The sequence below is a fragment of the Mustela erminea genome, chromosome 3, assembly GCF_009829155.1.
Source record: "Mustela erminea isolate mMusErm1 chromosome 3, mMusErm1.Pri, whole genome shotgun sequence".
In the NCBI taxonomy this organism is placed as follows: domain Eukaryota; kingdom Metazoa; phylum Chordata; class Mammalia; order Carnivora; family Mustelidae; genus Mustela; species Mustela erminea.
Window position 1 is genome coordinate 122,806,161 of NC_045616.1, and position 11,821 is coordinate 122,817,981.

Below are 11,821 nucleotides of genomic sequence, written 5' to 3' on the forward strand. Positions count from 1 at the left end.
CTGGGTGTGGTAGAAGATGAATAAGCCAATCCCCAGATCTGCCCGGGAAAGAGAATAAACAACCCACATTCCAGATGGGGATTATCCTGGCTCACGGGAAAAGCCTCCCTGGTCAGGAGACTTGGGCTCCCTTCACTTCAGGCCTGCTCCCTAGGGGACTTGGGCTAGATTACACCATACCAGGCCTTGATTTCTCCAGCAGTAAATGGAGCTAATGATGTCACAGAGAGAGAAAGGACGAAGAAAGGTCGGTGAACCTTTTCTCATTTTACCCTCACACCAACCCAGGGGAATAGGCACCACTACTGTCCTCATACTACATTCGAAGTCAGTTCCAGAAGGTTTCGAAGCGAACTGCCCAAGGCCATCTGGTCAGGGTGGCAGGGACAGGATCCCGGCAGACTCCCGGGTCAGCGCTCAGGGAGGTAAGGTTGCAGAGCCAGGGTTGCAGAGCTGGGGACCGGGGAAGCCTGGGTCCCAACCCCTGTCTCCAGACTGCAGACCTGTGTGCTGCCCAGACAGCATAGGGAAGGGCCGGGTAAGAGGAAAGAGCTAAGTGAACCTGAGCACTAGTGGAGGGCGTGCAGGAGTTGGGGGAGGGGAGAACTGCAGGTCACCTCTTGCTGCCTCCTGCCTCCCAGCCTTGCTGCTCAGGCAGGCCCAAGGCAATCGGTGAGCTGGAATTTTCCTCCCAGACGGATGAGCCACTTGGACTATACAATTCTTCCGCTGCCCTCTTCACAGCCGGGGCCTTGTTCCTGGAAAAAGAGGGAAAGACTGGAAGGAGCCATTGCTCGTGGGGTCCTACCCTTCAGCTGATGCACGGCTCATAACCCCCACCAACGTCCTTCCTCTGCCCTAGGGGACATGGTCTAAATTTCTCTTTTATTTCTTTGTTCAACTTCATAATAATTAAAAATTACTTTTATAAAAGTATTTATGCAACATACACCGGTATTTTAAAAATCCACTCTCAGGTGCCTGGGTAGCTCAGTGGGTTAAGCCTCTGCCTTTGGCTCAGGTCATGGTCTCAGGGTCCTGGGATGGGGCCATGCATCGGGCTCTGCTCAGCAGGGAGCCTGCTTCCCCCTCTCTCTCTCTTCCTGCCTTTTTGCCTACTTGTGATCTCTGTCTGTCAAATATAAAATTAAAAAAAAAAATCCACTCTCAAAATATCTAATATAGAAAGTCTTTCCTTGGTATATTTTGTATTCTAGACTCCAGTAACATCGTAAATGTCTTTTCCTCATTTAGCAACTGTGTGTGTAGGAATTTATCTTATGGAAAATTCACCTCTCACCATTGATGTTTCAGTTATATCCTTCTGGGGCTCCCTGCCCCCCTTACAGCTACACTAATATTTGCATTTTGTATCTGTACCTGTATGTGTAAATATATAATTACAATTTTAAATAAAACTACCACTACCATTCTGCAACTTTTTGTTTTTCCCCTTAAGAACACATCCTGGGAATACTCACAGGTTGGTGGTATGTGTAGAAAGTAATGTGTTCATTGTGAAAGTTGCGCATAATTTAAAGTATGCCTGAGCCGTACATTATTTGACTAGTACCCTAGTAATAGACATTTAGTGTTTCCAGGTTCTCAATTATGCTGGAATGACCATTGTTCATAAAGTTTGTTTGTTTGCTTGTTTGTATATTATTTTTAAAGTAGGCTCCATGCTAGGCTTGAACTCGTGATCCTGAGATCAAGACCTGACGTTAACCCAGGTACCCCCATAAAGTATACTTCTATTTGTACATTCTGTAAGTATCTATTTCCATAGGTTAAATTCCTAGACACAGAGTTGCTTAGGAAACAGAATAAACATTTGAAATGTTACTGGAGTCCAAACGTTGCCTTTATGTAAAATCATAAAGCTTCTGAGAAGCTAAGAAAATCAAACAGAAAAGTGATGAAAACAACATTATTCAATTCTGGCCAGGTGCCCTGACTTTCTGAAGGAAGTCCGGAGCCTCTTCTGTTTGCAAGAAAAAGCTACAAACCAGGGGTAGAACAGAGACAAAGAGGGAGGGCGCCAAGTGGAGACTTTCTCCGTGGAGTGACCAGAGGGCTGAGAAGACTGGCCGAGGCAGGAACTTGCTTCCGAAGCTGATATTCAGGGACCCCCTAGGGATGGCCCCCAGCCCACATTCAGAGGGCACCTGCTTGTTGGGAAACCCAGCTCGCTCTGGCTACCTGAGCCCTGCATGTGTCCCTCGCTGTTCCTGACAGTGGTCCCATGTGATGATCACAATCAGCCTGGGAGATAAGTCAAGGGCTCCCTCAGCTCCTGAGGAGGAAGTTGAGGCTCAGCGCCATGGAGGGCTGGCCCAAGGTCACACACAGGACGCTCTTGCCTGCCCGTCCCGTGTCCTTCGACCACCTTCTTCTGGGAGTTTCTAAGGCTACTTCCCGGATCCAGAGGGAGCAGCAGACTGGGCCCCGGCATCAGCGTGCTGACTGCCACTCAGGATGTGGCTCCCAGAATCCCTGGGTGGGGCTCTTCTTGGAGTGGGGTCCCGGGGCTTCTCTGGGCTATCACAGATTCCCACAGCTCAGAATAAAATCTGCTATGGCTGCCTTGACGGCCTCATGAGGGGGTCCCAGCCTGGGCAGGAGGCTGGCTCTTTTCCGGATCCAGCAGGGACTGAGGGACACCACAGAAGCCAGACTGTCTCCCTGGGACTTCCTCCCACTGGCTTCACCCCCTGGCGCTTCTCTCTGGGTTCCTGGTGGTATCTCGCCTGCCCTCTCCAGCAGCTCCTTATACCCTCTTAGGGTTCTTCTCCGTCTGACAGACTTAGGGCAGGTCCATAGTCTCTTTTTGGTTTCGGGTTTCATGGTAATCACTGCAAGGAACTAGAGAAGTCACAAACATGGGGAAGTAACAGAGCTCTGGAAAATCACAGAATTCTCAAGGGCACTTGTTCCCCTTCTGAAAGGACAAGGTGGAAGCTTCCACGTCTGAGGTTATTGATCATCCTGAAGCATACCATGACCGCGACTCTCTTTAGCTAAGACACCTTCAGGGGCTCCTCACGGCCCAACACACAAAGTCTAAGCACCCTAGTGTGGTCTTCAAGGCCATCCCTGACCTGGTTCCAATGTTTCCCGCTATGCCCCCGACATCTATCCTCCCGGGCCTCTCTACCCCCATGTGGACCACAGGCTTTCCAACCTTCCAGCTGGATGTAAGGGTTCTTTTTCTCCTCAGCCTCGCCAAGGTTTGCCATCTCTTGTCTTTGTGACACTAGCCATCCTGACAGGTGTGAGGTAATACCTCATGTGATTTTAATTTGCTTTTCACTGATAATTAGTGATGTTGAGCATCTCTTCACGTTGGCCATTTATACGTCTTCTTTAGAAAAATGTCTAATCAGTTCTTCCGCCCATATATATATATTTTTTTAAATGGTAAATCTGGGCAACTTAAGCCTTTTTTTTTTTTTTTTAAGATTTTATTTATTTGACAGAGAGAAATCACAAGTAGACGGAGAGGCAGGCAGAGAGAGAGAGAGGGAAGCAGGCTCCCTGCCGAGCAGAGGGCCCGATGTGGGACTCGATCCCAGGACCCTGAGATCATGACCTGAGCCGAAGGCAGCGGCTTAACCAACTGAGCCACCCAGGCGCCCCTCCGCCCATATTTTTAAAGGCTTTATTTTATTTTTTTTTAAGATTTTATTTATTTATTTGACAGAGAGAGATCACAAGTAGGCAGAGAGGCAGGCAGAGAGAGAGAGGAGGAAGCAGGCTCCCTGCTGAGCAGAGAGCCCGATCTGGGACTCGATCCCAGGACCCTCAGATCATGACCTGAGCCGAAGGCAGCGGCTTAACCCACTGAGCGACCCAGGCGCCCTAAAGGCTTTATTTTTAAGTAATCTCTACATCCAGCTTGGGGCCCGAACTCACAACTCTGAGATCAAGAGAGGCGCGTTCCACCAACCAACCAACCAAGCGTTCTACTTCCACCCATTTTTAAGTCAGATACTTTGTGGGGTTTTTGTTTGTTCATTTGGGTTTTTGTTTTATTTTGTTTTGTTTTGCTGTTGAGTTATAGGGGTTCCTTAGATATTTTGGTTGTCAACCTCTTATCAGACAGATGGTTTGCAGATGTTTTCTCTCATTTGGTAGTTGCTGTCTCATTTTGTTTCTTCTGCTGTGCAGAAGCCTGACCTCTACACCTTTACTGGTGCTGTCCTTACCCCTGAGGATGCCCAGCACACTATGGCTAAAGGGCAAACCAGCCCAGATCAAAGCCGCCTCCTCCAAGAAGCCTTCCCAATCACTCAGCAGGAAGTGGTTTTTCTTCCCAGTCCTTTGTTTGATAGCCTCAGTCTCTGGATGTCCAGTGTACTCTCCCGTCTCCAGGCCTGAACCATGCCAGCTCCCCTTCCTGGAATATTCCCCACTCCTCCCTGTACCTCCCCCAGTTCCTGGTCGGCTTAGGCACACCCCTTTTTGACTCCTCTCTTCAGTGCTCCCCAGAAGTCCTACCACCGCCTGAGCTCCTGGTTCCTCTCCTGCCTCTGCCACCAAGCTGGGAGCTCCAGAGCAGGGGATGATGACTGCCATGTTTACCACTGTGTCCCCAGGGCCGGGCACAGAGTACATGCTAGATATTTGTCGAGTGCACCAAGCGTTGTGGTCTCACTGGATCTGAGTCAGTAACCCTTCCCCCACTTCACCAATGAAGAAACTGAGGCTTTGAGAGGCCAAGGGCCTGGCTGGCGTCACATAGCCTAGAGTGGAGAATGTGATTCCTGGTCTCCCTGACTCTAAAGCCCAGGTCATTCTTCTCTAGCCTTGACCTTTCTGAGAGCCCCAGCTATTGCTGAAGGTCGATGATTAAACAGATGGGCTCTGGGACCAAGTTTCTGGGTTCAAATGCCTTTCCGCCACTTAGCTGTGTGACCCTGGGCAGGCCGCTTACCATCTCTGAGCCTGTCTTTCCTCATCTGTGACATGGGATAATTATAGCTATCCCCACATGTGGCTGTGAGGGTAAGACAGGATGAGCCATGCAGAGACGGGCACAGAGGGCATGCCCAAGGGGCAGGGTGATGGAGAATGAGCCCTCTTTGTGCCCCTGTGTCAGTAACCCCCTTAGAATAGAGCTTGTGCTGGGCCCATGAGGGGTGCTGTGCACTTGGGGGCCAGGGAGAGCATGGGGTGTGGAGCTCAGTCCAGATGAGGCAGGTTCACCTCCAGCAGTAAGAAGGAGCCAAGTGAGTTCAGGGCTGAAATCCCAGCATGCAGTACAGGAGGAGTGTGGGTGACAAGAGGAGGAGATACCAGCAGTGAACAGGTCACAGGGCTCCTGTGAGCCCTGCTACAGGAGGGAACTGAGCTGGAAACGTGCGCCACCGTGTCCCATGCCAGATGCTAGAGCCCGGTGACTCCCCAGAGCCAAGAGGGAGGGGTGATTGGACCTCTCTGGCCTAGGGTGGAAGCAGGACAAGGACCTGGGGTGGAAGCAGGACCAAGAAGCAGGACCAGAATTGGTCCCTGGCTCCTGGCTGGGGCTCCTCCACTCCGAGAGGGGGGAACCTCCCGCATCCCAGGACATGGGTTGGGGCTGGGGTTGAGGGATCTGGAGGGCCAAGCTGTCCCTCCCGTGAGGCCTGGAGGCACCAGGGGCCAAGAGCCAGGCAGGGAGATTAATTCCAGGCCCTTAGTCAGTGCAGAAGCGAGACACGTCCCACACAGTTACTCTGGGATTTCCTAATCCTTGGGCTGACGTGCAAAGCCTTTTTAAAGTTCCTCTGCTGCAGGAAAGAGTGATGTCAATTCAGGATTCCTGCTCCTCCCCTTCCCGGCTGCATCACTACGGCTTCCTTGCTGGGTATCACTGCACTGAACCGCAGGTCATGTCCATCCTGTGACCAGCATGTTTGCTGCTGGGGCCCACAGTGGTCATTAGCACAGGCTCTGCACCCAGGCTGCCTGGTTCCAACCCCAGAGCTGTGTCACCTGCTGGCTCTGGGATCTCGGGCAAGTGACCTAACCTCCCTGAGTCTTAGTTTCCTCATCTGCAAAATGGGAATAATCACTAGAACCGGACTCACGGCTGAGAGGATGAAACAGGGTAAATGTGCAAAGGGCCTGAGGTGGTGCCTTGCACACAAGCCGCACTCAGAATAGGGGGCTTCTGAGGCCACATTCCCAGGAGGGGAGAGTCTGTCCTGCTTGCAGAGTTGGGGAACATAGCATTTACTCGTGGACTCTTTCATTCTCCAAATATCTAAAGTCACGGGATCAGAATGGTTATGGACACCATGGGCTCAGGAGGCAGGAATACACTCACTGGCTGGGTGATCTTGGGAAAGTGACTTAAGTTCTCTGAGCTTTGGGGTAATAGCAACACCTACCTCTAGGCCTGAGGATTCAGTGAGAAAACTTTAAAAAAGGAGTGGGATGCTTCTGACGCATAGTAAGGTCCTGATCAACCTTTGCTAACCCTCACCTGCCGAGTGAGGAATGTACTGGACTAGCCTGGGACACACAGGAAGGACACGTGCCCGTCTGTCAGGGCTAGGGAGCCCTCCTAGAGGCAGAGAGGGTGAGGAGCGATGGGGGTTTGCTGGAAGGACAGAAATGACAGAGCGAGAGGCTTCTTCTGAGCTGGGACAGAGACAGGTTCTGCGGAGGTGATCTAAGCTGCCTCGCCGGCCAAGTCCCTTCTCTACCTTCACTCCCTCCACCAGAGAGGGTCTCTGCTAGACTGGGTCAAGGACTTGGTGAGAATGGCATGGAAGCCGGGCACCAGATCCTGAGATCAGATGCAAACTTCACCGACATGATAGGGTTCTCAGGTTTCCCTGAGGCCATCCGTGGGTTTTTGAGGACAGTGGCCTCCACCATGAGTGCACATCAGAACCCCATAGGGAGATGTTTCCTGTGCAGGTTTCCACCTCTCACCCCTAATTCAGCAGGCCTGGGATGGCTTTGGATTCTGCATTTTAATGGGTACGTGTATGAGTCTGAGGCCAGAGTCCCTGGACCGTACTTGGAGGCACCCATCCACAGGCTCCCATTAAGAGCCCATGGCCATGGCCAACTGGATAAAGTCTGAGCTCCAGGTGGGATTGTTAGGGACTCTGCCCGGACCTCACCCCTTCCTACTTCCATCTCCACTCCCTCCCTCTGGCTGGCCCTGCTTTTCCCCCTCTCCGTCCCGACACCAGTCCTTCTCCTAGATTCCCTTTCTGCCTGGAGGACTTCTCCGACGCGCCCTCTAAACCCTCACAGATGCTCTGTCCTTTTTCCTCCACAACATCTTTACCCCCTCGTACCTCTGTCTCTACATGAAGGGGCTCCCTCCAAATGTGTTGGACTTGAAAAAGTTAATGTCACATTCATGACCCTGCATATGCTGAAGATCTATCTGATGAGGATGACCAGATGTGTTTGGAGACCAGGTCCGAGGAGGATGGCTAAGGAACCAGCACACCCAGCCCAAGATGCGGTGCCTCCAGGGGGCACAGGGCTGCCTCCACCCATGGGAGGCCCATCGAGAGGCAAGGAGCAAAGCTGTCAGGGAGTCCAGAATGCAGCACTAAAAGGGACAGGAGGTGCCCCAGGGAGGGAAGAAAGGGCTAAGCTTTCCGACAACAGGAGGCAGACAGGTCACCTGCTGGGGGGTGGAGTGGAGGGGTGAGAGGAATGGTCTTGGCCCAATGGTCCCAGGAGTAGGGAGTGGTCACCTTGGACTGAAGGCTCTGAGAATCCCCAAACCGGCTCTGAGTCTTCCCCGAAGTAACTGGGTGACCCGAGGTAAGTCACTTACCCTCGGTGACCTTCCCGTTTCTTATCTCTCCAGTGGAGATAATATGCACTTGCTGGGTCCGGGTGGCCCAGGCCTGTGTGAGAACATGGAAATGAAAGTGCCTTGTAAACAATAAATGGCTCACCCTGCCTAAGCAAGACATGAAACCCAGAAGCCAGAAATGAAAAGACCAAACGATTTGACAACATATAAGGTAAAAACTTCCGTGTACGTAAAGTCACCAAAAAAGAGGGTTCAAACAGAAACAGTCGAGTGTGGAAGATACCTCAACATATATGATGTTAGGGTTAATAGACATAATAGAGAATAGAAATAGTCCCCCAAATCAACAGAAGACAAAAACCCATAGAAAAATGGACAAAAGATATCTGTAGAAGAAATATACTTAAAAAAAAAAAAAACGTGTGGCTAGCCGATTACTCCATTGGGAAGGCTGTCCTTCCCCACCCTGCAAACTCACACTGCCACCTCCATCATTTACCAAGTGCCTGCATGTAGAGATCTCTTTCTAGGATCTTCCTTTTGTACCGTCTGTCTGTCTGTGAGTCAGTAGCCAACCCAACCGTACTGTCTTCATAGTATTTCTTCATACGTAGTAGAACAAGGCTTTCCATTCCTTTCATCTTCTTTAAGAATGTCTTGGCTATTCTCAACCCTATACTTTTCGTCTCCATTCGTTCTGTTTAAGGTTTAAGTAACAGTAAAATTCACCCTTTTTAGGCTGCAGTTCTTTAGTCTATAGTGCTACTTATGTTTTGTTTTGTTTTATTTTGTTTTGTGTAATCTCTACACCCAGCTTGGGTCTCGAACTCAACACTTGCAGCTCAAGGATTGCACGCTCTTCAGACTGAGCCAGCCAGGCACCCCCATTGTGCTACTTTTGTCGAATGTATATGTTCATGTTATCACTATCACAATTAAGACATAGTTCCATCACCCATTATTGGATGTATCATTTGCTAGTATCTTCTCCCACTCAGTAGGCTGTCTTTTCATTTTGTTGGTGGTTGCCTTTGCTGGGCTAAAGATTTTCATTTTGGTGTTGTCCCAATAGTTCAGTTTTGCTTTTGTTTCCTTGCCTGAGGAGATAAATCTAGAAAAATATTGCTAAGGCCAATGTCAACGAGATTTCTTCTAGGATTTTCATGGTTTCAGGTCTCACAGCTAGTTCTTTAATCCATTTTGAGTTTATTTCCGGGTATAGGGTAAAACACTAGTCCAGTTTCATTCTTTCCCATGGAGCTGTCCTGTTTTCCCAACACCATTTTTTGAAGAGACTGTCTTTTTCCCATTGCATATCTTTGTTCCCTTTATCATGGGTTGATTGACCACATAAACGTGGTTTGTTTCTGGGCTCTTTATTCTGTTCATTGTTCTATGGTTCTGTGTTTGTGCCATTACCGTACTGTTTTGATAACTACAACTTTCTAGTACATCTTGAAATCTGGGATTGAGATCTTCAATCCCAACTTCGTTCTTTTGTCTCAAGATTGTTTTGGCTATTCAGGGTCTTTTTTCGTTCCATACACATTTTAGTATTGTTTGTTCTAGTTCTGTTAAAAACGTTGTCGGTATTCTGATAAGGATTACATTAAATCTGTAGATTGCTTTGGGTAGTATGGACATTTTTTTTTTTAAGATTTTATTTATTTATTTGACACAGAGAGAGAGAGATCACGAGTAGGCAAAGAAGCAGGCAGAGAGAGGGGGGAAGCAGGCTCCCCGCCGAGCAGAGAGCCCATGTGAGCTTGATCCCAGGACTCTGAGATCATGACCTGAGCCGAAGGCAGAGGCTTAACCCACTGAGCCACCCAGACGCCCCTAGTATGGACATTTGAACAATATTGGTTCTTTCTTCCATGAGCATGGAATGCCTTTCCATTTGTGTCACCTTCAATTTCTTTCATCAGTGTTTTATAATTTTTGGAGTACAGGTCTTTCATCCCCTTGCTTAATTTTATTCCTGGTATTTTATTATTTTTGGTGCAGTTGTACATGGGATTGTGTTCTTAATTTCTCCTGCTACTTCAATGGTAGTGTATAGAAATGTAACAGATTTCTGTACATTAATTTTGTGTCTTGTGACTTTACTGAATTCATTTATCAGTCCTAGTAATTTTTTGGTACGGCCTTCAGGGTTTTCTATATATGGTATCCTGCCATCCGCAAATAGTGAAAGTTGTATTTCTTCCTCATCAGTCTGGATGTCCCTTATTTCTTTTTCTCACCTGACTGCTGCAGCTAGGACTTCTGGTACTATGTTGAATAAAAGTAGTGAGGGCGGACATCCTTGTCTTGTTCCTGATCTTAGAGGAAAAGCTCTCACCATGCAGTATGATGTTAGCTGTGGGTTTTTCATATATGGACTTTATTATGTTGAGATATTTTCCCTCTAAACCTACTTTGGTGAGAGGTTTTATCATCAATGGATGTTGTATTGTGTCAAATGTCTTTTCTGCATTCTATTGAGATGATCATACTGGTTTTTTGTTTTCTCTTGTTAATGTGATGTAGCATACTGATTGATTTGCAAATACTCAAACCATCCCTGGAATGAATTCCACTTGAAAGTGGTGAGTGATTTTTTTTTTTTAATGTATTGTTGGATTTGGTTTGTTAATATATTTTTTTAAGATTTTATTTATTTATCTGCCAGAGAGCGAGCGAGCACAAGCAGGGTGGAGGGACAGGCAGAGGGAGAAACAGGCTCCCCGCCGAGCAGGAAGCTTGATGCGGGACTCGATCCCAGGATCCAGGGATCGTGACCTGAGCCAAAAGGCAGAGGCTTTACTGACGGAGCTCCACAGCTGTCCCTGGTTTGCTATATTTTTGAGGATTTTTTGCATCTGTGTTCATCAGAGATATCGGCCCGTAGTTTTATTTTCTTATAATGTCCCTGTATAGTTTTGTTATCAGGGTAGTGCTGGGATAATACAATGAGTTGGAAAGTGTTCTCTCCTCTGCTACATTGTGGAAAAGTTTGTGTAGACTTGGTATTATCTCTTCCTTGTTTTGTAGAATTTGCCAACAGAAATATCTGGGCCTGGAATTTTGTTTTCGTTATCTGGGGTCTGTTGTTACTGTTAGAAGGCTTTATATAAATACAGGGCCATTCATGTGACATTGGCACTTTGTGTCATTCAAGGGATTAGTCCATTTTATCTCACCTAATGATTTATGGGCTTAGCATTGTTTAGAGCATTTCCTTATTAACTTTTTAGAGTCCAAACGGTTGGTGGTAATGTCCACGCTTTCATTCTTGATATTAGTAATTTGTGTCTTTCTTGTTTTGTTTTGTTTTTCTGGATATTTTATTCATTTGTTTCAATGGTTTTACTGGTTTTTCTCTTAACATTTTTGTTCTGATCTCATTGATTTCTGGTGGTATCTTTAGTTTCTTCCTTATAGTTGTTTTGGGTTTTATTCTTCTTTTTCTAGTTTCTTAAGCTGGAAGTACAAATCATTGATTATTTTTTCATTCAATTCTAAGTATTTTCTAATTTCTCTTGTGATTTCCTCTTTGACTCGTGGGTTGTTTATAAATGTGTTATTCAATTTCCAAATATTTGGGATTTCCCAGATATCTTTCTGTTAATGAATTCAAGTTCCATTCTGTTTTGGTACGAGAAATAATTTATGGGGCGCCTGGGTGGCTCAGTGGGTTAAAGCCTCTGCTTTCAACTCAGGGTCCTGGGATCGAGCCCCTCATTGGGCTCTCTGCTCAGCAGGGAGCCTGCTTCTCCCTCTCTCTCTGCCTGCCTCTCTGCCTACTTGGGATCTCTCTGTCAAATAAATAAATAAAATCTTTAAAAATAAAAAAAAGAAATAATTTATAAGATTTAGTTATTTGTGTTTTGTTTTAAAGACTTGATTTATTTATTTGAGAGAGAGAACGAGATAGAGAGAAAGAGAGAGAGTGCATGAGCAGGCGGAGGGGTGGAGGTACAAGCAGACTCCCCACTCCGTAGGGAGCTGACTCTGGGCTCCATCCGAGGATCTGGAGATCATGACCTGAGCTGAAGGCAGACG